The 7,634-nt window shown below is 35.7% G+C and overlaps 1 pseudogene; it reads right to left on the reverse strand.

Annotated features, from left to right (window-relative positions):
- Positions 1–701: 701 nt before the first annotated feature.
- On the reverse strand, positions 702–5,290 carry LOC149250212 (putative ubiquitin-conjugating enzyme E2 23; annotated as a pseudogene).
- Positions 5,291–7,634: the final 2,344 nt, after the last annotated feature.

The following is a 7,634-nucleotide window of genomic DNA, read 5'->3' on the forward strand; positions in this document are numbered from 1 at the left end:
TAAAAAGACAGGGTCCACAGATGCATTGGTATGGTCAGCGCCGTCTTCAACTCAGCCAGTACGCGTCAAGGATTTATATGAAGTAGCATTGGAAAACCCTCAGCCAAGACCCTCTCCTATTTTCCCAGCGAAATTTTGGAAAGCCACAGGCCCGCTCAAGGCAGTATTATTTTCGTGGTTGATGTTCTCCAATCGGAACCTCACATGGGAGGTGCTCCAGCGAAAGGGATGGGCTGGTCCAGGCAGATGTGTCATGTGTTGCCAGGCTTCAGAAACCAATGCCCACATGTTCTTCCATTGCCCAGCATCGGCGCAAATATGGTATGATCTCTCCGTTTCTCATGGTTTTTCCTCACCAGGTTTTCTCTTCTGTACAGGCGGGATTCATATGGTGGAGTGCCCAGCGTCCAGAATGGAGATCTCTTTTTATCATCACGTGTTGGTGTCTCTGGAAGTGGAGGAATGCTTGCATCTTCCAGGACTCCAAGACCCCTATCGCCTCTACGCTGGTTGTTATATCTGCAATGCTTCATCAGGCTTGAACAATTTTGGCTCCGCTCTTTATGTTTTCATTTATCTGGATCTATCTCTTCTTCTTATATAGTTTAATTGTTGTACCATGCGGAACTTCTTCCACATCTTTTTGGAAGCTTATCTTGGCTATGTTTTGTTTTTCTCTGGATATCCTCATATGGTTCATGTTACAGGCCTGTAGCATCTGCGGGCTTATGTTGTTTTGGCTTTATATGTACCTGCTCATTATATTTCCTTAATATAATATATCTTGATTTTCTCTCTGAAAAAAAAAATAAAAAATTGAAGCCAACAGAAGTAGCACCCCGATTCTCAGACTCTGCGCCAACATTTGGTGGCAACATACAATCTTCTGAAAGTGATCCAACTGGAGCCCCTTTGATATAAGTATCACACGCACGAAGAACGTAATGACCTCGTTTTTTAAAATGCTCTTTAACAAACATTTCAAAATGCTGCACACACCATAATCAATGGATTTAAAATAACTCAGAAAGAAAATGTTAAACAAGATAAGATGATTAGAAATGAAAATCTGCCCAGATTCTACCTTCGGGGGTCCGCGTAGTATGTACAACATTGACTTGCATGATAGGAGAAACGATTCTTCTTTGTATGTTAGAGAGTTCTTCTGCCCTTTAGCTGAACCCCTGTCTCTGAAATAAGGGTTCATTAAAGTAAGGGTTGTCATGGAGTACCAGTCCTTGAATGGAAACAACGACTTGGAGAACGTTTGATGTTGATGGGTTCCACATTTCATTTAATCTGCCTGGCCATGTGTTTAAAAGACTCAGACAAACTTTCCCATTTTCATACAAATTCGGATTCAACCGCAATCCACCAGAATGGTAGTAAGCTAGCTGCAAATTTAAAAGCCAACATAAAGCTAAATGAGACTTTCATATTGAAGTTCATAAAAAAACGTGAGATTTCAAATTAACTTTCAAATCAAACCGTTGCAATTACGTGCTTACAGGTGGTACATCAGGATATTTAGATGGAAAATGAATATCAAAGAAGAAGAGTCCATCATGATATGGAGTCCCAGCTGCTCCAACAATCACAGCCCTCAGCAAATCTGTCCTATCCTCATATATTCTCACAAAAATTGTACCTGTCCAGTGTCCAATCAATGCAGAGTTAATATATGATATAATTAGAACAACCTTAATTTTACCAACCAACGGAATAAAGGGCTAGAGATACTGTTTGCCCATGAGTACAGAGTATAACCTATAACTAAGCGTATAAACTATTCCCTAACATTATCATGACTTCCATTTAACAAACCTGGTAAATTCTTTTTAAGAATGTTCCATTCTTGCTGAACTTTCAGCATCCATTTCTGTGTATTGATAGGCTGCAAGAAGAGGTTTAAAATTTTCAATCATACTCCACCATGAAAATAGGCTGCAAGAAGAGGTATAAAATTTTCAATCATACTCCACCATGAAAAAGAACATTGCTTTTGGGAACAAAATTCACAAATAAGGATGAGAAAAGCATGGCCTTATATAAATGTACCTTGGCTGTTTCTTTCTCATAAAAGTGTCCCATAGGGTTCTTTACACTATCAAAACGTTTAAAATGACCTGGGTCATGCCAGTTACTTCTGGACCAGTTATGCACTGTATCTTCATCCTCTCCGAGTTTCACATCTAGTTTATTGGATATCCACTTAACTAAAGCAAAATCAACAATTTATATGTGTGCAGGATCATCTTTATCATCTTGTTCAGCATCACGTTCATGTCTACCGATTACAAATATATGTTGAGGTGCAACCTACATAGCAAACAAAAATACCAAACATTTAGTCAATCAAAGTCACTTTATACTGTTCATTCCAAGTCACTTTATACTGTTCATTCCGTGATAGTGATAGCCAGATCATTCTAATCTGCTAAAGCTGGCAGAACATTCTGCCTCCATAAAATATTTGCAACTAGGGAAAATATCTAAGACAACTGTTTTCCCCAAGTAGTGGAGTCAAAGGGGGAGGAACTGTTTTTCTCAAGTAGTGGAGTCAAAGGAGGAGGAACAGATGCTTGATCTCCCCTTTATCCTCTCCATAGAGTGCAAGAAACCCTCTACCAAATACTATAACAGAAATTTTCCTGCTACCACACATGAATTGTAGGCAATGAAGTTAAGGGTGTCACCGCTGTTATGAAAACTTGTTGCACCATAAGGAAGATTGAAATCATTCATTCAATAAGAACTTCTTTAGATATCATAAAGACATGACTCTTTGGCAACATTCCCTATGACAATAAGTTACACTCCAAAGACACTTGAAAACAGACTATGTCTATAAACACAGAGCCATTTGTTCTACTTATGTAAGGCCGTAATCCTTATTTTGATTGTACTGAAAGGCGTGCTTAAGGAGATACTCTTAGAGCCTAAATTTCTGTATATTCAGACCAACAAAGGTAGCCGTGATCAATTCCTCAAATAAACAGAGTACTTAAAGGACACTGCAAAATATTTCCCCTTTTAATAGTCTACTGTAATCAAGCAAGAAAATAGCATACCTTTGACACCATTCCGTCTGCCCATGCTACCTCGATGTCTCCATCTTTACCACCAATGACATTCCCAAACCAGGATAGATTGGATTCTCCAAGACTCTTGTCAAGCTCTGCCTTTTTCTTCTGTCTTTTCTTCAGAGTTTTCTGGTTTGTAGATAGATTTGTTGTCTCAACAATATTTTTGGTTATTGTTTCATCTTTACATTCTATTTGGCCAACCAACTGATTGACTCTGCCAGGCACTTCTGTTTCCTCAGTGACCGGAGAGAGACGCATGACAATGCCCCCAATAAAGTAGTCGTAAGCCGGATGCTTAGCTAGCTGATACACACTTACCATCTCCTCGTCATCAAATTTGCCTATATCTTCTGGACAATCCAGAGCCTTCAGCCACCTTACACTTGCTCTGTGCTCCTTTGAATCCACAATTTTTACAACTCCTACTAGTAGTCTGCCTTTATCATCCGAACACTTCTTCAATACATACTGTTCAGGAAAGAAGTCATGATCCCTAAGATCATAAATGGGAATCAAAGTTTTAGAATCTACACCGCGTGTCTTTGTGCCATCTTGCCATATCACATCTACCTTAGTCCATTTGTTGCTCACAGTTAGTACCCCATCAACAATATTATCCATAACTTTTGACATCCTCTTTTCTGATGCAGGAAGCACACACCAGTCCCCCAACCGCCAATTAGCATGTGAGAAACAAGATAATAGATTTAGCTGCTTCGGGTCCTGTTGCTTTTCAGGGATGGCACTTGACTCAGAATTGTAACCAGGATTTGCTACAGCAATCCAACGGACGCAAACCGATCCCACTTCCACATCACATACTTTTTTTCAGAGAGAAAAATCAGCATATATATTATATTAAGAAAATATAATGATCAGTAACATGGAAGGCCATGGAAGGCCATATGAAAGCCGACTGTTTCTGGAGAACATAGAGAGGCTGCGCTGAGCCAAAATAGAAAATACATTGTTCCAGAAAGAGGTCCAGAGGACCATAGAAAAAAATCAGACCCTGATCAAAATAGCCATCCGAAAGAAAAAAGAGAGATAACAGCATTGAAAAGAGATCAACATAGATCATGCATATAAAAAACCGATGAGGAGAAAGACATATCAGTCCGGTGCAGCCAGAGCAGATATGTAGACCAGAACCGAATCTACAAACCGATGAGGAGAAAGACATATCAGTCCGATGCAGCCAGAGCAGATATGTAGACCAGAACCGAATCTATTGGAGCTTTAGACTCCTGGAAAATGCGGGCATTTCTCCACCTCCAGAGAAACCAACAGGTTAGAATAAACAACTATCGCCAGGCCAGACTTTGATCGCTCCACCACTTGAATCCATCCTGTACAGAGGAGAAAACTTGATGAGGAAAATCATGAGTTAAAGAGAGTTCATACCAGATTTGGGCCAATGCCTGACATTGAAAAAACATGTGAACATTTGATTCAGGCGCATGGCAGCACATGGCACATCTTCCAGAGCCCATCCAGCCTTTTCTTTGCAGGACTTCCCATGTGAGGTTTCTATTAGAGAAAACCAACCAGGAGAATAAAACTGCCTTGAGCGGGCAGGTGGCTTTCCAGAGATTTGTTGGAAAGATGGGCATAGGAAGCGGCTGGATATCACATACTGTACCTTCTATTCTATTTTTCTTCCATTTACCACACAACAATGGAGCATTCTTGAAAATTTCTGAAGATTTGACCTGGACACGCTGCCCTGGAAAGTAATGATAAGAGATATTCTTGTCGATTGGAATAAGGTGATCAGGGTGGGCGTTTATTAGTTTACATTTTGATCCATCATCAAATATGACTGTCACATCATCAGCTACGTCGTCTACTCTGCCTAGCCAAGGTCCAAGAGTTACATAATCACCCCGTGCAAATGCCCTTATTCGATGAAGATTTCTAGTGGAAATGTTTGTTATAGCAACTAATGTGGGAGTTGACAAATCTACTGTAACATTCACTGCAACCACTACGCCTAACTGTCCCGCTCGATGTGAAGCTGCTGCAACAATACCACCATGAAAGAGCACCCTGTCAATCACCTCAATGTCGTCGATTTTCTCTGTAGTCTCGGAATTGTTTGTCCAGCCAATCCGTGCACAGCCCTTTGGAATAGAATGATCCAAAACTTTCAGTACCGTGCCAATTAAACCTTTGGGTTGTGTACATTGTACTGTGTCTTCCATGTAAATGCGTGCATCAGATCGCTTTCTTGGAAGGAGAGAGAGAATTTTCTTCCAGAAAGTTTGAAGACGTCGACCTAGGGCTTTTTTCAAAAACATGAGGAAACTCAAAAGTGCAATTCCCACCACGAAACTCCGAACTGCAATTCCCACCAGGAAATTCCGAAGTGGACTTCCCACCCTCTTCACACGCACACGCAGATGCCTCGCGACCAGCTAAGCTTTCTGTGCCTTAGGATGGATGACTATCTGAATGGCAGTACAATGTCTTTCGGTTATCTAATTAAATAGATTTATTTTAAATACTGATTTAACATCAACCGAAGTATAATTTTTCTATTTATAAATTTTTTATGAGCTAATACTATTTAAATATTTTATATAATTTTTATTTTGGCAAATAACTAAAATATAAAATAAACTGCTCAACTTTATGTATATAGTAAAATGAGCAAAACCTTTAACAACTCTATGTATATAGTAAAATGAACAAAACTTTTAACAAGTCAATCAACAGTCCCTGTTTCAAGTGCTTATTTAAGATCTTATTTTTTTTATGAGCTAATACTATTTAAATATTTTATATAATTTTTATTCTGGCAAATAACTAAAGTATAAAATAAACCGCTCAACTTTATGTATATAGTAAAATGAGCAAAACCTTTAACAACTCTATGTATATAGTAAAATGAGCAAAACTTTTAACAAGTCAATCAACAGTCCCTGTTTCAAGTGCTTATTTAAGATCTTATTTTTCTTATGAGCTAATACTATTTAAATATTTTATATAATTTTTATTTTGGCAAATAACTAAAGTATAAAATAAATCGCTCAACTTTATGTATATAGTAAAATGAGCAAAACCTTTAACAACTCTATGTATATAGTAAAATGAGCAAAACTTTTAACAAGTCAATCAACATTTAAGATCTTATTTTTCTGATGTGATTTCTTCCAAAAATATTTCTATTATTCAAAATATAGATCACAAATACTTAAATTCGAATATAGTATTTGTGTCCATTCGATATTTCCTCTCCACTTTACCCAAAAATATATTCACACCCCATACTTATAAATATTACCCTCCACCCTGCCGTTATAAACATTATGTTAAAATATAATATAATATAACATTATTGTATTATATTTTACTCATGTTTCCACACATCAAGGAACTTGGGTGTATCCAGTAAAATGTAATATGATATTAAAGAATATTAAAATTTTGATATTTTATTTAATTAAAATCATTTATATTTTCATGAATTTAAATTTATAAAATATGTATAGATATTAATTAATTTATTTATTTTTTAAATAGAAAAAATAGATTTAATAAATCTATATTTAAAATGAGTTTATTTCCTTTTTTATATTAAAATGTAAAAATTTAAAATATATTTTATTATTAATTTAATCAAAATCATGAAGTAAATAATATTATATTTTTATAAATCAGATTTATTGAATTTATGTATTGATTTATATTAAGTGGAAATATCAACATTAATATTATGTAAAAAAAATATCAATTACAAATATTTCATAATATTTGTAAAATTCAAAATATTTTTAGAATTTAGAAAAATATTTATAATTATAATTATTTTAAGGTCATGAAACTATCAAATTAGTGTATGAGGCTTCTTTATTTATAAAACAAGAGAACTTTTTTCTTGTAGTTATTTGAGTACTAAAGTCTTGGTGTTATAGGTTTAATCTTAGTACCTCAAGTGGTTGGGGGCATGATTTATTCTCCCATCTATTTGGGTTCAATTCTAAGGACATGTTTAATCCTTTGTCATAGGATGTGCTATATTTTCTTGGTAAGATCATGAATCCCTAAAAAACCCCTAGGGCACTCCATTTAAAATACCTCGCCCATATTTAAAAACAACCACGGTTTGAAAAAAATGGATCTAGCACCCTTTGAATTTCCACCTACCAACTCTTACAAGGAAGCACATGTAATGATACACTATCATTTTTTTTGTAATTGCACAAATGTAAAGATACATTATCATTTTTTTGTATTTGTTTTTTACCATCAAATTGTACTCTAACGGAATAATATAAATATGCATGAATTCATAATAACCATCAAGGCACTTATGAATTTTTTAATACATTTAACATTGTTAAAATTTAAAAAATTGTAAAACTAGCTAAATTATAAATAGATTTTGCTACAATACCATGGGCCAATACCATGGCTTATTAATACCACATGCCCAAAGACCATAACTCATTCCATATAACACTTGTTCATATATTATTTTTTTAATTAATCAATTTAATTAAAAGAGAAAAAAATGCATAACTACTTTGGAGAAAAAAATGTTAG

Source organism: Pinus tabuliformis, chromosome 7, assembly GCF_031772625.1.
Source record: "Pinus tabuliformis cultivar Carrire ecotype Pingquan chromosome 7, CPIR1, whole genome shotgun sequence".
Taxonomy (NCBI): Eukaryota; Viridiplantae; Streptophyta; class Pinopsida; order Pinales; family Pinaceae; genus Pinus; species Pinus tabuliformis.